The sequence below is a fragment of the Lissotriton vulgaris genome, chromosome 12, assembly GCF_964263255.1.
Source record: "Lissotriton vulgaris chromosome 12, aLisVul1.2, whole genome shotgun sequence".
NCBI lineage: Eukaryota > Metazoa > Chordata > Amphibia > Caudata > Salamandridae > Lissotriton > Lissotriton vulgaris.
In genome coordinates this window covers 263,579,118-263,598,742 of record NC_141700.1, presented here as the reverse complement: position 1 = coordinate 263,598,742, position 19,625 = coordinate 263,579,118, and the positions used below count along the sequence as shown (strand labels likewise).

Sequence of the window (19,625 nt, the reverse complement as noted above, 5' to 3'; positions counted from 1 at the left end):
GCTGGTGAGGTTCCTCTCCAAGGGCCTGCCATCTGCAGTCTGCCCGCCCAGCGTCCGTAAGCTCCACTTGTTTGAGGTTTAAACCCCTGTCACTACTTAACTAATTCTTTGCCTACGTTATATTGCTACCACCACTAAAGGAGGGAGGGGGGAGGGTGAGGGAGGGAAGGGGGGTAGTTCTTTGACTATTTCATCCCACTAAGTGCACTGTTGCATCGAAAGCATAGAGCCCTATCTCCACAGCAAGATTCCTTGAATTCTCACATGCCAAGGGTCCCACCTTGATGGAGGGCTGATTACGGCGCCCTGTTGAAAGCTTCTGGCGCACTTTTGACTCAGTGTACCGCCTAGGGGGTCAGTGACTAATATCTCATATGCTAGCAACGTAGCACTACCCTGGGCGTCCAGTTGATGACACTGCCTTCTATGCGACAGCCAGACCCGACTCAGCTGGGTCGCTCCTGGACTCATGAACTGCATACCCCTGCGTGGGTTGAGTTGCGGGATTGTCGCATGTTCTTTCCATGATTCACCTTCCCCTTTTTCTCATTGATCAATAAAAATACTTTTGACAAAAAAAAAAATGAAATCCACAAACTTTACAAACTGAGTTATGGTGGTGCTGGTGGAAACATGTAAAACCACTATACTTAAATTCACCAGTTCTGGTTATTAACTCACAAAACAAACCACCATATGTTCTGCTGCAAGCCACGGTCAAAACTTCAATTTGCCAGTGGCACAGAAACACAAAAGCAGTTGCTAATAAATCGGCATTGCTGGCAACGCAAGTTCTGGTGTGTGATTCGTGATTTGATAACAGAAACTGATGAATTTCAATGTTTTTTACACGTGTGAGCGAAAAATATTCAGGGACTTCTTGAATTTTAAATGCTTGTCTTCTCAACAGGGTATTGAAGGAAGCCAGTTCCAGATGGTGATGTGTTGATGATGAAATGGTCAGCCTCCTATTTGTTACCGGATGTATAGAGAGCCTGTGCAGAGGATCTGGTCCGTCGGTGTGATGACAACGATTTGATGAGGAACGACAGCGATTTAATGTGAATTAACTTGTAAGTGTTGCATTAAGAGTTGAACTCAATCCTTTCTTTGTGAATCAATGTGGGGTCACCGGTGCAGGAATCGTACAATTTTTTTCAGCACAAGGGTGAGGTGCCCAGTATGTTTTATACTCTTGGGCTTTTAACTTGGCATGAAGGTTATTGAATTTTGTATTGTAATCATACATTTTGGAGATCACTACGGGCAACATCAGATCTAATGGGGCAAAGTGCAACAAGGGCAAGACAGCATGAAGAATGTGTAGATGGTAAAATACATTTGTATGATATTGTTCACCTTAGGAATCATTAATATATTTGTATTTAGATCACCTATTTTGCAGATATTTTGAAGGTGTTGGGTCCAATAACTGAACAAGCCGAATGGCAGAGGCAAATGGCTTCCAGTCCCTAAGTGTAGTGTTGCAGTCTTAAGTTATTAAGACTGACTCATTTGGGCTGCATCCTGTTTTAAACTCGTACAAGCCACTCCTTTTCTTGTTGATAATTTCCCAGATTGTTTAGGTGTCATAAGTTTAGATAAGGGAGCCCTTGTTTACACTTGGAAAGATGTTTGCAGACCAGCTGTGCTATGTCCAGGTTGAAGGTGGTTCAAGAAAGAAATTATCCTTCTGGGGTACCCACGATAGGGTGTATTACAGGAGATGGACAAGTTAGAGGCAATGTTGACTTAAATACACCAGATTGAATCTTACTCTGTTATGTTTGTTCTTTTCTAGGTGTGCTGAAGGTTGAGTATTTACCATAGAGTGGTGTACTTTGGCCTGGCAAGGGAAGGTAAAGTTTGGCCGGTAAGTGACAATCCCTGCAGAGCCTATATTATGTTTCTTAAGTAGCTGATTACTTTGCAAATGTTTGAACGTCTGTCGGACTTCACCAGTCCGCTAGAGACAATCATTTGGTGATGAAAGCGATGGAATCTTTTGCACATGTTTTGTGTATTTGTATGTTGTTGATTTGTAAAACCAAATTTTGTCTCACACTAATGTTCTTCAGAAATGATATATGATTGGTTAAGGAAGCTGTCGACTTTTGTTGAATTGTGATGATTTGCCCATTTAGAAGTAATCCCGTTTTTATCAATGCAGCAAAAAAAGTCTGGATTATAACACCCGTAATTATGAATGTGCAGTGGTAAAAGGCTATAGTGCAAATACCTAGTGATTGATTAATAAAATACTTTTACGTAGAAAACAAAAGCAGCCCATCTGGATATTTATGATGTAAGTGTGTTAATGTTCTATTTTGGAATATTTTTTATTTGGTGTTTTGTTAGGTTTTTGTTTTAATGATTTTAATTAATGTGTACAGTGAACAGCTACTGACTGCTTAACTGGGTTCGATGACCTTGCCATTGCATACTTCATGATTTGGGGCTATAGGCTTTTAATAACACTTGAAAAATTCAGAGTGTGCAATTAGAAGAAGTTATTTCAGGAATGCTTGCAACTTGTGCCATAATGGACTCCAATGTGTTACTTTTGCAAGCCACTGTCATAATGCAAGTGCATGACTACTCAATGTAAGGATTTTTTCAGAAGGCTCTGGGTGATTTGTATGGTAGCCATTTGCTAATTCTGACGTTGAACTCTGTGTGTTCATATTAGGCTGAATTTGTACCCAAGTGAATGAAGAAAGACTGGTTTAATGATCTGTGACAGGGTTATTTTGGGTATTACTAAAGGAATACTACCTTGAACTGAGCTTCTTCATGCATGCAGTATGCTACACTACTTGGATTAAGAATTCTCTGAAACCTACTTCGTCGTACTGTGTCCCTCTTTCCTGACCTGCCAAAATTGAGTGAGTTTCCAAACAGGCTCACAATGCAGGTGCTAGATGATGCATGTGTAAAAGATATCAAGTCGACTTGAGTAGAAGGAGACAGTTTGTGATTGTTGGGGTGTTTGCTATTTTAAAGACGGCATGAAAGAGTGTTTTAAACTGGCAGAAAACCTTCATAATGATAACATTACGCTAATGATCCTGATTTGTAATGGTGTTGGTTTTATTTACTGTAATGCGAGTTCTGTAGGCTCTACTAGTATTGCCTTTGGACGTATCTTTCATTTTTGTCTCTGGGTATCTAGCTTTGACTTTTTGGGAGTAAAGTGGATATTGGTGAAATAAGCGTGAGATGGTCTCTGAAGGAGAAGAGGAATACATTGACCCAATGAGAGTGGTCCAACACAGACTTCAGAAGGTCAATTCCTCGAATTCCTCTTTGTATAGTGTTTGGAACAACATGGACTGTGAAGGCACAACAATGGTTGTCCAAAGTGGCACAGAAAGATAATTTTATGGGGTGCTCCGACCAAAGATTTGGAGAGACCACCAGCTACCCAGTTGAAATCTTTTATTTTTATTTTACAGATTTCAGATTTAGACTGTGACCACCTTCGTATTGAGGGAACTATAGCTGTTACATTTCTCCCACGAGGACATGCCCTGCTGTGCAAGCTTGGGTTTTAATTATACATTTCAAAGTCCCCTAGTACTACTGTTTTATCGGGTTTTTGTAAATTTGCTGTTAAATGATAAAAACATGCTTTTTTACAGGCCACATGGGTTTTTTCTTTGTCAGTCCTTGCTGGAGCACCAAGGGTACCACTCACATGTAGCTTTGTAATTTTTTGAAGAGGGTCTGGACCAGTGTGTGTTTGGTAAGAAACGTGCGAGGGGATGTACAAAAAATGTGCTCCATGTAGGGCGCAAACGTTCTAGACACCGCCCTGGTTCAAGGAGATTATTGAACAAGTCCCTTCTGCTAAGGACGTCGAGGAAAACAAAATAGAAATGTAGGAAGTCCTGTTGCACTGGAGAGGGAGAATTTGCAAGTTACGTTTTTACACTGGGAGATGTGTTACAGACCTTTAGTCAAAGACAAGTCTTAGACACACTAATAGATCAAAGTAAACCCATTTGCACCATTCAGATCCCCTAGTAAATCATTTGTTATCATTTGCACATTATAACATTAATACAGTGCAGCATAATAATACTCTCTTGGGTAGAGAGATTTGTGTATTTTTGGTTTAATACTTTAATAAATATTGTATTATTGGGGTAAACCTGTTATTTTAATTAAGTAGCAAAGTGCGATCTATAATTTGTGCTCCCAACGTCGTCATCTGAGGAAAAGTAATGAACAGTAAGTGATTTGCCCAGGTTCACACAGATTGATCAAGTAAGGCACACTGGGATTTCCCTCTTTGTTTCCAGACTTTATTGTGTTCAGTTTAGGTGCTGAACCATAGGCCCTCCTCTTCACTAGTGTTAAGCTTTTCATAAATTGATTTTTAACATGGAATATTTTAAAATAATACAGTAAAAGTATTTTGGTTGTAATTTTCATACCAGTTTAGAATGTTGGAAAAGTAAAAAAAAAACACATAACCATGGCTTCTAATTCCACTCCCCTTTCCCTCTGCTATTATCAGAGCAGCCCCCTTGTGAAAGAACTCACTCTTCTAGTTCCTTACCACTGTTGGGCAGTGATTAACGGGGATCTCACTACTTCAAAAATACAAGCCCATAGCTGTATAAGTGTTCTTGCGTGGGTCTCTTCCTGTAGTACTGTATTCAAGCATGTCAAGGTCTACAATATCCCATAGATAGCTCATGAAACCATGCTATGGTTGTTGGGAGGATTCTTTTTACCAAGTAACGAAAATTAACATTATTTCTGCACCCAGTAATAAGTTTAGAGGGAATTTGCCCTCTTTGGACATATGTTCATTATTTGCCCCTCCTAATCCTAGAAGACGGTCAGTAGATTGCCGCTAGTGTACTTACTTATATCTTTTATAGTATTTAAAACCTTCTTCCCAAATATAGGAGATGTAGTAGAACCACCAGGGGCCGTATTACATAGGGTGCCCTGGGGGCGCAATGGGCGTTTGAACCCGCTTTGTGCTCTGACCCTCACCCCCCCCCCGGGGGACATTGGTATTATAGGAGGGGCGCAGATGTTTGTGCATCCCCTTCTATAATACCGATGGCGCTGGGGCACTTACAGCGCCCGCGCTATCAACAGAGGGTGTTCCCACATTTGCATATGGGCGTGCCCTATGCAAATGAGGGAATTCCTTTGACTCTGCGCCCGCGCCATAATATAGACGCGGGCGCAGAGTCAAAGAAAGCTCTCAGAAGGGGCACTAACCGTGCGCCCCCTGAGAGCAGCCCTCTGCAGGGGCTAAAGTAGGTCCCATGCACCTTCCAGACATCCCCTTGCAGGCAGATGCAGTCACTGACTGCACCTGCTTGCAAGGGGATTTCTAATCCCCTTTGAAAGTGCAAGCGGGTACTGCCGGCACTGTGAAAACACAGAGAAGCTGCTCCGTGTTTTCATATGAATGCGCTGCGCCAAGGGCAGCGCATTCACCATAATGGGGCACATTGGCATTATTTGTGCCCGGCGCACTGTTTCAAACGTGCGCTGGGCGCTAACCATGCCAATACGTGATACGCCCCAGATATGAAGTTGCCCACATCTATTCCACTCCTGGCTCACATGTTCGAATGTTTAGCGAGCATGCTTTTGATTTTGCAGCATGTGGTACCAGTGGAACAGGGCTTATGAACGGTTTTTCCTGTGTTCATGGCAATTATAACTACACAGTTTATTCCGTCACACTTTGTCCCTTTCCTCCTATTCCATTTGTATGTGTGGACAGGCTTGCTGTAGATTTTGATATGTCCAGGACTGACCATGATGTCTGTTTGTAAACAAGCATTTGCAATGCATTAGGTCTCGCATTTTCGCGATTTTGAGCTATTGACATTGCAAATGACAATGCCTTTTATTCTTGTTTTCGTTTTTAAAACATAAATAAAAGGCATTGTGATTTACAATGCCAATAGCTTAAACTTGCATAAATGCGAGCCCTATTGCATTGCAAATGCTTGTGTTGGACTTCTGAGGTAGACATTGCAAGAGATCCTGGATTTTGTCTCTCCGGACCAACTGGAAGATGAGTTCTGGTAACATCCCCTTCATAGAAGGTGTAGTCTTCCTGATAACACTGTGGTGAATAACCTGTTCTTATTAGAATATCATGCCAGGAACTCTTTCATGAAGCAGGAGTAATACTATCTTTTGTGCTTGAAGCATGGTATCTTGCCAGTACTGAACCATTCCGTTTTAGGTCTGACTTGATAGTGCACCCATCTTCAAGACATATTGCTACCAATTCTTAAAAATAGACATTGAGTGGGCTTTGCCGTTACCCAGAGGAATATTACTCACAAACATCTTGCTATTGACTGTTTGGCGTCTCATTTCACCTTTCAGGAAGCACTTCCACTGAAATGCATGAGGAACTATTTTACAAGTGCAAGTACACTCAAACATCCCGTTTTTTGTCACAGCCAATTCCATACTTTCTATACGGATTCTAGAAGAATACAATCATTTTTTGGTGCGTTTTCCCAGCATTGGCCAAGGCCAATGGGTAGACTTTGATGTGTTAAACAGGTTTTGTACAGGCAATGCATGGAAACTGCATTAGGAAATGCCTATGTTTACATACACTAGTATATTAAACCACCACCTGTAGGCTTTTCCAAGGAGTGTTTGTTTGGGGGTGCGGATTAGCCAGTAGCACATGTAAGAAATACCATTCACCACCTAGAAAATATTTACTGGCTATAAATACAGAAAATTAATCAATTAGCAAGGGCTACATGTAGGCCTGAACATTAGCATTGTACTGTCTGTGCTAGCCTACCACTGCAAATGTGCTACCCTGGCAGTACATTTTCCAGATTGGGATGTGGATGTAGGCATCTGACTACTGGAAAGGCTATGATTTGGGCTAACGATGTACCAATCTTGAATTTCGAACGAGCAAGAGGAAAATTGTTCAGCTGTGCACAGGCCATATACTGTCCGTCTTTGTCATAGCTGTCGTATCCAGGAGTAAGAGCCCTTAGTAACAACAGTACACCAGGACCAGCTAAATGACATGCTGAATAAGGGGTTTCTTGATGCGTCACAAACTGATAGTAGGAATGTACCTCGCATCTAGATTCTGTTGATAGGGAGAATATGAAATGGCGGATTTTCTTCAGTTTTAAAACAGTCAAAATTAGCATTGGATAACTGACACCTTAAAGCACTGGAGCAGATATTACTACAAAACACTGAGGTGGCACATGAAACCACCCACCTCCAATAACAATGTTTTTGGGAAGACATTGAATCTCCAAAATTTTTGCGGCCGACTTTTTCAAATGATTGATCTCTTTGTTGGCATGTTATGGATGGGTTGCTTGTATTAATCTTAGCCACTGGTAATTACTATGAGCCGCAATCTAGTCCACCGTATACTCCGCACCACAAACTAATGCTCCTCATGCTTTATCTAGCTGGGGCACAGTGAAACAATCTCGTAATTACGCAAGTCTCCTTCAATGAAGTTCTTTAGGCATTTACATCTGCTACTCAAGCTGGCAAACTAATGAAAAAGACGACTGCAGTTCCTTCTGTACCGGCCTCGTGTGCTGAAACCTATCCATCTCCATCATGCTCATAGTTGCTGCATAATGCAGTGATTGGCGTTTTTTCATTAATCTATTCTTCATGCCCGATAAGAATCAAGGGAGTAATCGGATTCTTCTTAAGGCCATGTAATTGCTGGCAAATGGAACTGCATCTCGGGAGATGTATATTTTTCAGGGCCTGTTAAGGAATTAAACGTCAGCAATGCTAATTATATTCAAAATGCAAAATAGAGGACAGGTGTCAGAATGATCACTTAATTGGGTATTTTTGCTATGAACCACGCTTTCTTCATAGGGATTGGAAATAGACATTTAAAGGTGCCACCTTCTCTATCACGTTACTGACATGCTGAATGTTTGCTAATGAGGTTTTCCTTTCCTTCATGCTCCACTTCAAATGCACTGCAACACCATGGCAGCGGCAGACTGTGCGCTATTCAAGTATTCAAGTACCAGTTACCAATAAAGTAATGAAACAAGGTGGAAGACACGGAGACTAGTGACTTGCCCAGAATCCCAGAACGGTGAGCCGACTCCGAGACCGCTAATGCAGTGCAGGGTTCCCGGGACTTCCATGATGATCTGTAGCCAACGGGGTAGGGGAAAGTGAAAGCGCGTCACACGCGCGTTGTAGGCACACCATGAGCGTGCACATCCGCGTGGCCTGCGGCTCGTGCACAGTGGCGGCGCCTGCGGACTTCGCCATACTTCAAGAGTGCTAAACAGGATTTCAGGCGGGGCCTGTTGAGGACGGAGACTAGCGGAGGAGCAGAGACCAGTAGCCGGTAAGTGGGGGGAGGCAGCATCCACAGTGACAGATACTTTTTGATCTGAGATAGATAATAATGTAAGTAAACTAGTAAAGCATAAATATTATTGAAATGTGAGGTATTGCGCAACTAAAGCAGGAAAGTAGAGACTCCTAGAAGCTGTACATTTTGAATGTTTGTTAAAAGGTGCCAAAACATGTGCAGCGCCTTTTGCTATTTTAGCACAACACACTGCAGCTACACGTGGCACTAGTCGACAATTTCACTAAAGCATGCGTTTGCTTTTTAAATAGTATACAATATTGCTATGCTATCAAAAAACTATTTATATATTTCGCACTGTTTATGCACAAAAGAATGTCCTTGCTCACTATAATGGTTAAGCAACGTAGCACTGTAGGTTAACTACGAGAAAACGATGTCTTGGAGCAACAAAATAACAATTAGGTCTGGTGGGACTGCAAGTTGTTTTGTCAGCAAAATGCATATAGGAGCATAATAGATTGTATAAGACGTACAGAAATTACCTGTGTCATTCATTTTGTTTGCACAACACAATTGTTGAAATGAACAATTTGCTGCAAACCAACAAATGTATAGCGTACGAGCAGCAGCAGGGTAAGCACTATTTGTTGTATCACGTAGAAATAAATGTCAAATGAAGCTTCTACTACATGGCGCCAGTGAGACGCCCGCTCACGAAACAGAAAGTAATTATCTCGGCATGCCGCCAGGTGCCTCACATGCTGCTGAATGCTAGCACGTCTTCCGGAGCGTGGCGCGTTCACACTTGACTCAACCCTAATTAACGCGCAGCAGCTGTACACACTTTGTGGCAAGCGCGTCTTACAAGCGCGTTCACAGACCACTATCTGCTCGTGCACCGGTCTGTACCACTTGGGAGGCAACACAATCACAATAAGTCTCGCTGGCGACAGCGCTTCGCGCTGCAACGCTAGGCGAGACCTATAAAGAACTAGAGGGCAAATGGAGGAAGAATTATTTAGTGGAGGACAAGGAACATCTAAAGTCTGCACTGAATGCCTATAAAAATCTCAAGTGCTCTTCAAAAGAAGGATATTTTGGGAAGGCTATCCTAGAGACTCCAAATAGCACAAAAACTATTTGAAATTGTACATGAGCTCTCTGATCCAGAATGTACCAAGCAAGCCTTTTCAGTGTTTATGGGCTAACCTGGCGGATTCTTTTGATACCATGGTTCATGCTATAGTTTCTGCAGTAATGCAGCCTGCCCTTCACTCATGTCCAGTTTGCCACAGTTTGACGGCTGTCTGCAGTGTGGGACTCCAGCTGCTTTACCTAACAACTTGGAGTGCTTTGAGGCGATGTCCGTGGACTGTTTTAGGGTGGTGGTTTTGTCCATTTCTTAGGGGTCTCCATTAGACCCACTGGTGGTTCCCAATCTGTGCGCCGCAGCACCCCAGTACGCCATTAAAAGTAGCCTGGGGCGCAGCGAAAAGATGTGCACCAACCACACAGTTTGGAAACCACTGACTGACACACAATAAGGGTAATACCAGGGGGTGGAGGGTAGGATGCTACAGACAGGGCTTTGTAATCAGTGGCAGCTTATTCCTGCAGTTCAAAGGCTGGAGTTCCAGAGGCCGGAACAGTGCAAGCACCGCCGCACCTTGATTAGCAGTTCAGGCAGAGTCTTTCTGCGAAGTAGGGCGGTGCCTGAGTGGGACACTCAAGGTCAGCAGGCAGGTAGACTCGACTGCCGGGATTTAAGTCTGTGTGCTTGGAGTGAGACTCTGCGGAGATACTGAAGGAGGAAATTAAACATCCTGCAGCAATGAAAGTAAAAGTAAACATTTGCAAACCGCCTGATTTTACATACAGCGGCCCATTGATAATTGTTTATAGCGCCTGGGACCATCTCCTGTTGAGCACTGCTGACTACTAGCCGCGTTCTCCAATTTACACATACAATTCGAAATGATCTCAGTAGGTGCATGTGCCTGCTGCTTAAAGCTGTGGAAAACCTGTGGGTTATATCGAGTTTGGAAAGACTAACTCTGGATTAGAACGCAAACTGTGTGCAGTTGCTTCCCTAATTTATGGTTTGAGCGCAATACTTCCCTACGGCTTTTACTATTTGTCATTTAACATGACATTTGCTTTTTGTTTTATCCATGCCCTCCTTGCACGTACCAAGCAGTGTGTGCTGCCCTCTGGGTGTATGCTCCAACATCCACTCACTGATCACCATTTCCTAACGTGCCTCTGACTATTGTAGTTTGTCTTTGCCTTCATAATTTTCTATTTTGCAGATAAAACACAATGGGGCTGTGCAAGGACAGTGATTGTTTTTCAATCTTCCACCTAGTACTGTGCACTCATACACATCCAGCAACTCCCTCCTGATGTTATCCACAGATAGTTAACCAAACCTCTTATTAGAGTTTGCACAGCGTCACCCCAGTAGTCCATGGACATTTTTTTATATATATATGTCACTGCTGTGAATGTCCTGTTTGAAGAAGTCTGGATATGTGGGTGTCCCAGACTACACTGACGCAAAACAAATGGGCTGCAGAAGCATCGTAAATTGAAATGTACATTAATTAATACAATGCTGTTTATTTATTGAGTCATAATCTAGTTTCCAGCTTTGAAAGCGGCCTCTCCAATCATGCAGCTGTTGGTCCTGGGTTGGTTTTGATGCAGGCAGTACTGTGCTTACATGAGTATCGAAGTCGATCTTCGACTCTCCAAAGTTGCCTGCTGTATAGACTCGGTGGAAATGATGTATCAACGCTTATTGTACAGTGTAGTAAACAGGGCATGGCGGGACACTGATAGCAGTACAGGATCGCCGCAATAACGGAACAGCAAAACTTTTAAGTACTAATGCAGCAGGAAGAAGCCTGTCCATGATTTCAGGGCTGCCCGTGCACACCATAATGCTGCCAATGCACATTCCAGATCTGCAAGTACATATCACAGGGCTTCTCGTCCACATTTCTTGGCTGGCAGTGCCAATCCTAGTGCTATCACAGCCAATACATGACAAAGAGCCCCCAGTGCCCATTCGAGGTCTTCCAGTGCATCCAAGGAATATAAGGGCTGCTTTGCTCTGTCCTCTGCATGATCCAAGTGCCCCTGGTTTGTTAAAGTGTAGCCATGTACCACTTCATTCTACACATATCCATTTTGCTTTACCGCCACAAATTATGAAAACCACAATAGCAGCACTCTTACAGCTAGCGTTCTTGCGAAAGGTGCCAATGAGAATTCTTTCTTTTCCCCCCATCCATCTCACCTTCCATTTGGATCCCAGGAGCGAGTCCCACATCTATTATTAGAATACCTTCGTTGGCTACATCCCAATTATTTTCAGGTAGAAAAATGGAAGTACTTCCGAAGCTGGGCTTACATCCCCCCCACCCGCCAAACAAAAGGAGGATAATGGGGTTTCGCGGCCAATGGTCAATAGGTCAAGGGAACCATAGGTCAAAAAAGTTTGGGAAAGCAAATCGGGGAAGAAGCCGGTGGGACATTTGTTAACCCCCTGCTCCTAACTGTATGTTACAAGTCCTTAGAGGAGGGAAAGGGGCCGTGCTTTTGGAAAAGGAATCTACTACTTCCACCCTTAAAGCGTCAGCGACCCATTAGTTCTCAGCAGCTATCACGCCATCTCTCAGTTGCCTTTTCCAGTCAAAATCTCAGAAAGGTCCGTCAATTCGAAACTTTTAGATTTCCTGGAAACATGACTTGCCCTGGATGAGGCACAAGTGGGTTTCAGGGCCTTTCATAGCACTGAGTCCGTACTAGTGTCAGCCCTGGATGATCTGAGGATGGCAGTGGATCGTGGTCAAACTGCAGCTTTACTATTGTTACTCAATCTGTCTGCTGCCTTTGACACAGTAAATTGCAAGGTCTTGGCCTTCACATTATTGCAGATCAGAGTGAGCGGATGAGCGCTTTGGTTGGATTCGGTCTTATCTAGAAGATGGAACACAAGCTATGCAAATTTTGCTTTTTGCTCTGCCTTTAAAACAATGGAACATTTGGTGCCTCAGGGTTCACCATTAAGTCTGCCCTGTTTAATGCCTACCTCTATCCCCTTGCTGCAGTCATCAGATCATATGGCATCAACTAGGCGAGGGGGCACACGTTGCAGGTCGTGTTAAAGTCACTCCTAACCCAGAAGCACTCGAATATTCCCCGCAGATCCGGAAAGATCAAGTTCTAAAGGGAAACATCCGTTACAACGCGGATGATTCAACGCGGTGCTGTTACGACGCGTCTGTAACAACGCAAGTCGTTACCACGACTTGCGCTGGAGGGCGCTAGAAGATTAAAAATAGTAAATTTACTATTCCAACACCTTCCCTAGTGTTCACGGGGACTGGTGTTAGAATAGTAAATTATACTATTCGATATCCGCGCCCCCAACGCAAGTCGTGGTAACTACTTGCGTTGTAAGGGACGCGTTGTAACAGCACGCGTTGTGACGGTACGCGTTGTACCGTCACCAATCCGTTCTAAAAATCATAACAAATCTAAGATCCTAGGGAGCCCCAGGGCCCAATGGCTTGCCAGATGCTTTGTTTCGGCACGACCCTCCATTCTGGTCCGGCCTCCTCACTTCACTCTTCTCTTCCATCTTAGCATCCAGTACTATCCCAGATTCTTGGAGGGGAGTATTTTAAACCCAATATACAAGTCGGGTGCCCGCTCAGACACCTCCAACTACCGTCTGATAGCCCTAATTGAGGTGGAGGCAAAAATGTATGCATCAAACCTGTTGGTTAATTCCTTTCTCGAACTGTTTTGTCATCGAAAGAGCACATAGGGCACTGCTGGCAAAGCCACCGGAGGGAGCAAGGCCACGTCCGATTATTGCACCGTTTCTCACTTTTGCGGACAGAGATCTCCTACTAAGAGAAGCTAGAAAGAAGGGTGAAATACGACAAGACAAAACGAACATTATGATCTTTCCAGACTATAGTCAGGAGGTACAGAAACCAAGACGTTCCTATGACTCAGTGAAAGCAAAACTGCGAGATATACACATGTCATACATGCTGCTCTTCCCGGCGAAATTGAAAGTAATCTTCGAGGGTAGGTCGCACATTTTTAACCGACCGGAAGAGGCCTGGCAGTGGCTAGAGGAATGTCCGTTGATACGGGAGGCGGATTAGGAGGGACGCAGAATAAGGTCCGAGATGGCGACCGCTAGTCTGCGGGGAGCCCTCCTAAGGCCCAAAGAGTCCAGAAGCCGCGGCCCAGAAGACGCTCGCAGACAACTCCATACCCTGGTCCCAAGCCGACGGGATGAAGGAGACAGAATCCAGTAACGCCAGCAGAAAAGCAAGCGACGTTGGATTCCAGGTTCAGCTGCCTGGTAAATCATACTGGTTCGGAAGAGGATAACGACACAGGTGGCCGAACATCAGAGGGGGAAGAAGTAGTGGAACAATCCCTTCATCCTCTAGTCACTGCAATCCGTGAGCTGGAACAGAAAGCGGCCGGCCTACCAGATGATCCGGACACTGAGACACAGGACTCCCATTCCTGATGAGGGACAGAACTGATATCCGGGATAGCAGCTCATCGCTACGGGGGCACGCAAGTTACAAGCACACACCCCCTTTTCTTATTGACTATTGTTTAATTGCTTGATATGCATGCTGTTTTTCTAGGTTGACCGAGCAGGGAAGGGAAACGGCAGCCCAGTGGTTGCGCAAATTCTTCCATTAGCTTAAGTGGGGGGGGGGGGGGACACAGGGGAGGGCGACAGGCCTACTCCGCCAACAATCTTGTTTCTGCGGAAGTTGAGACTGATGGTGGGAGGTGGGGGGGTGGGGGGGGGGGGAGTTATGGACGTTTCCAGTTCTTCAGGGGGATGGGACGGGCACCACGTTGGGGGCCGGACAGGGACGAGGGAGGGAGGGGGGAGTTGGAATTGAAGGGGGGGACAATCATGTAACAGTGGCTGCGCACTCCTGCACTCCAGGAGACACCTTCACACACAGTTGACCGACTACACTATGTGACACACACTCCAAGATGGCGGGTGAGCAGGTGAGACAGACCCGAGACCGATGGGGATATAGCGTCCTGACGTGGAATGTTAATGGGCTTGGCAGCAAGATTAAGAGGGGATTAGTTAACTCCTACATTAAAAGGCTGCACCCTGACATAATACTATTGCAGGAAACCCATCTTAAAGGTACTAACTGTGCCTTTCTGGCCAGGGGTCAATACAAGGTCTTGGCACACTCCGGATATACCACGGACTCGAGAGGGGTGGCAATCCTAATTAAAAAGACTAAGCCGTTCACCGTAACCCAAACATGGAAAGACCCGCAAGGGACGTACGTAGGAGTTAAGGGGACTTGGAACAGACACATGTACACAATACTGTCCGTATATGCTCCTCCAAAACTGCAGGCCACCACGTTCAAGAAAGTGGCGGAGATACTCTTAGACACAGCTGACACCACACAGATCCTTGGGGGAGACTTTAACGATGTTATGGATATATCACTAGACCGGACGGGGATGACGTCCAGGGATCGGACCCGGACCCCTCTGTCCGTAATGTTGGACAATGTGGGGCTCACAGATGTCTGGAGATGGCTGCATCCAGATCAGAGGTCTTACTCCTTTTTCTCCGGGGCACACAAAGTATATTCAAGACTGGACTAAGTGTTTATGTCTCGGCAACACCTGACAGTAGATGACAAGGCGGAATATCAGGCGAGGGGGATTTCAGATCATTCCCCATTGTTAGCAAAGGTAGGAATGGAGAGACATACGAAGGGAGGATCCTGGAGACTGACGGCATGGGATCTGCAGAATGCAAATGTCCTCAGGGGCCTAAGAGCCAACGTAATGGTCTATATTGCCGAGAATGAAGGGACGGTCCCCTCCGGGGTGACGTTCTGGGAGGCACTAAAGACAGTGATGCGAGACAGGGTACAATGCAGGCTGGCGGAGGACAGAAGGAAGCTCCACTCTGAAACGGTTGAGGTGGAGGCTGCTATTTTAGACTTGGAAAGGGCCTATCAGACATCAAAAGAGGATAGAGTACTTAGGAAGCTAACGGACCAGCAGAAGCAATACAGGGAGCTGGTGACGGGGGAGGCTAGAACCCAGGCCCTGGCCACCCTACACCGCCTCTATGATGTAAGGTATAAATCAGGCAAACTATTTGCGTGGCTTAGTAAGAAGGAACGCGCAGCCAGATGGGTGGAGCAAATCAGGCACCCGGAGGGATCGCTAGTTGGATCTGATACTCAGATCGCGGAAATATTTGCTGATCACTACGAATGCTTCTACAGGGCCAGAGACCTGGGGACAACCGAGGAGGTCTTACACTACTTAGAGCGCATAGACCTATCTGCCCTGACCCCTGAGGCTCAGCAAGCCTTGGAGTCTGACATCACCGTAGAGGACATATCTGGAGCCATAGCCAGACTGCGACCGGGTAAAACACCAGGCCCAAATGGATTCCCCGCAGAATTTTTTAAGCGCACAGCGGATCTCCTGACGCGCCATCTTAAGGGGCTCTTCGATGGGGCTCTGCAAGATGGGAGACTCCCCCAGACCTATGCGCGGCAACGATAATCCCAATACATAAAGAAGGGAATCCGCAGGTAGACTGCGCTTCGTACCGCCCCATCTCCCTCCTGAACACGGAGGCGAAACTTCTGGCAACGATCCTGGCGTTGCGGCTACGCACGGTGATATCAGACCTGGTACACCTAGACCAAACGGGTTTCCTTCCGGAGAGAGCCACCAGGTTAAATCTCCGTCGCACCCACAACTGGTTACAAGAAGTACAAGGGAGGGAGGACCTGCACTGGTTCCTTTCCCTGGACGCCGAGAAGGCCTTCGACGCTGTCCACTGGCCGTTCCTTTTGGGCGTATTGCAAAAGTTCGGGTTCGGCCCCAAATATCGACAATGGGTTCGACTGCTGTACACTGAACCTAGTGCCAGAGTAAGAGTGAACGGGGTAACGTCAAGGGAGTTCCAGAATCGAAAGGGGACCCAACAGGGATGCCCATTATCTCCCCTTCTCTTTGCGCTTACGTTAGAAGCGCTTGCCGCTAAGATACAACAGGATATAGCCATTAAAGGATTTAAAAGAGGAGAGAGGGACTCGAAAGAAGAAAAAATATCGCTCTACGCGGACGATATCCTCTTGTATATCACTCGCCCAGAGACGACAATACCAGAAATGTTCAGGGAGCTGGAACAGTACGGGCAGCACGCGGGCTACCAGATTAACTGGCACAAATCGATTCTTTACGACCCTAAGGGACAGGGAACCTGGCCGGACCTCCCGGGACGATTGCTGACGACCGTAGAGGGCTTCAAATACCTCGGGCGTACGTCACCCTGGACAGACAGCTGTCGTACCGACAGAACCTACAGCAAATTTTAGAGAATTTCACAATGGATGCGGTCCGATGGAGGCAGCTCCCCCTCACGCTCTTAGGGCGGGCCGCAATGTTCAAGATGATCACACTGCCCAAGTTCCTGTACGCCCTACAGAACGAGTATTACCCACTTCCCTCAAAAGTGTTCCAGACAATACATGCCGAGCTGAGGTCTTTCCTCTGGCTGGGTAAACAACCCAGAGTGTCGCTGAATACCCTTCAGAGGCATCAGTACAGCGGTGGGATTTCACTCCCGAACCTAAAAGCATACTACTGGGCGGATCACTTAGTTCCGATTAATGATTGGATACACGAGCAGGCAGATCATCCAACTTACGCCCTTGAAAGGCACAGGATGTCCCACAGGCCGTTGATGTACTATCTATACAGGGGCAGATACTCCCGGCTACGGGAATCACTTTGCAACTCTGGAATAAAGCTATGAAACGCACTGGGTGGGGGATGAAACCCACAAGGCAGACACCGATATGGCATTGTGCATGGCTGTCAGAATTAAACAAATTAAAGGGCTTCCAGAGGTGGGACGATCTGGGTATCTCTACCTTGGGGGACATAGTGGCCAGGGGAGCGCTGAAACCATTTACGGCTCTGGGCTCGGACTTTGGACTGCACCGTACACAGTTCTTTAAATATGCGCAGCTACGACACGCTTGGCGAGCCCAAGATATTCAGGCAGACGAACTGCCGGAGTACGCACCTCTAGAGGGACGCCTCCTACAGGAGCGCATACCGGAAAAGGCAGTCTCACTTACCTACAAAACACTGACAAATAACATGCTGGGCGACCTTGCTAGGCTCAGACAGATGTGGGAGACCGAGGTGGGGGAAATGGATATAGACTGGGACATGACATTGTACTGATGCATCCCAGGGAGGTGGCAATTAAATCCCGACTGCGCCTCATCCAGTTTAATGTGCTCCACAGAACTTACTATGACAGAGCACGGCTCCACAAGATGGGCAGGACGGAGAACACGACGTGCCTCAGATGCAGGGACATGGAGGGAGACTTTTATCACACCGTATGGTCATGCAGTAAGATACAGGAGTATTGGAGTAAAGTCTTTGAGGAGTTGAGTGAGGTGCTGGAAATTCAACTCCAACCGGAGCCCAGATTGGCCGTCCTGCGTATGACCAATGATGTGGACCTAACGCGCCCCTTACTGACCTTTCTGGTACTGGCGCTAGTGGTGGCCAAAAGAGACATAGCCAAGTATTGGGGAGCGCCACAACCGCCAAGACTAGATGAATGGAGGACAGGTCTGGATCTCTATATGGCTGCTGAGAGGGTCACTTACAAAGCAAGGGGATGCCCGTAAGGTCTGGGGAAGATGGAGACACTATCATGGACTGAACGGGGGGCTATAACTGGGGCCTAAAAAGTGGCCAATTAAATGGCCCTATGAATACACCGCGGGACCTCAGGGGTCCCAACCATATAGATAACCACAATAAAGTACTTTGGCCATGGGGCAAGATCGGAATTGCATTTTTAACGAAGGTACTGTGGGGAGGGTGGAGGGTGGGAGAAACGGAGATGTGTACTGCTGATGACATGATTGTACTGTTAAGTTATGATTAAATGCAAATAAAAACGTTTAAAAAAAAAAAACCTGTTGGTTAATTTAGAGGACTGGGTCAGTAGATGTAACCTCATTCCCTACACTCAAACAGGATTCAGGGCAGGGATGGGCACACTCAATAACATCTCTGCGGTCACCCTGCTAGCCAATCAAGCCCTTGTAAAATCAAGGCCTCTGTAAGCATGCTTTATAGACATCAAAGCAGCCTTTGATAAAGTCTGGAGAGCCAAGTTATTGGCAAAAATGCAAAACTGGGGTGCCCCAACTAAACTCCTGGAGGCCATAATCAATCTGTATTCCTAGACATGGGTTCGGGTCAGGAAAGGAGACTGGCACAGCATAACCAAAAAGTTCCAAACTCCTAATGGGTTAAAACAAGGGTGTGCGCTGGCACCCTGCCTCTTCAACATCTACATTGCGACCTTGATAAAGCACTCCGGTCAATTCAATTCGACCCCCCCAAAATTGGGTCAAATACCCACACCCAGTTTACAAAACCCGGACGATATTGTGCTCCTGCCACAAACACCTGTAGGCTTGCAGCGATTCATCACTAAATTAGGAGCTCATACCATCTTGGCTCAATTAACCATCAACCATCAAAAAACAAAGGTGAGGTGCTTTGCCAGACAGCTCAAAACAACGCCAAATCGTAAATTCCTCTGGTACTTGGACGAGCAACCTCTGACCCGGGTTGACTCATAAAAATATTTTGGTTTTCAAATAGACCACAACCTTAATTTTAAATTACAACTGGAACAAGGACGTACTAAAGCCAAGCCACTGCAGTTCGCTTTCAAAGTTCTAAGAAATAAACTTACAGGTTGTTCTAGAGGTCACTTGCTAAAAGCCATTGCAGCTAAATTCTACCTTCTATCTCATACGGCTCAGATATTTTAAACATTAAAGATGTCACCTTTTTAAACACAGTATAATCAACCTTTTTTAAGAACCTGTTTTCGATTCCCCCGACTCATTTCACAATCCCAAATCCGATTAGAGTATGGACTAAGAAACCAGATTCCTGATAGACAAGGGGCACTAGTCAAGTACTACTGGAGAATGAAGGATGCACAGGACAACACCCTTGTGCATCACTGCTGGGTGGAAATTGAAACCCAAGCCAGGCTAAATAATTCAACGAAGATGCGGTCTGCTCTGGTCGTATTGAAGGAGGGTTGCAGAGCACAGGTTCTACAGGCCCCTTCATCAGACAGACCATGAGGCGCAATTTGACCAAAAAATAA

General features: G+C 45.7%; 1 protein-coding gene across 3 annotated transcripts in view; it reads left to right on the top strand.

The window, feature by feature from the left end:
- KATNB1 (katanin regulatory subunit B1) overlaps positions 1-19,625 on the top strand; it is a 633,244-nt gene that overhangs the window by 42,601 nt on the left and 571,018 nt on the right. For all 3 annotated transcript variants that reach the window (XM_086945006.1, XM_086945005.1, XM_086945004.1), the window contains exons 2-3: positions 911-1,073; positions 1,802-1,873. The gene's annotated coding sequence lies outside the window, so the exon portion shown is untranslated. The remainder of the gene's footprint in view (positions 1-910; positions 1,074-1,801; positions 1,874-19,625) is intronic.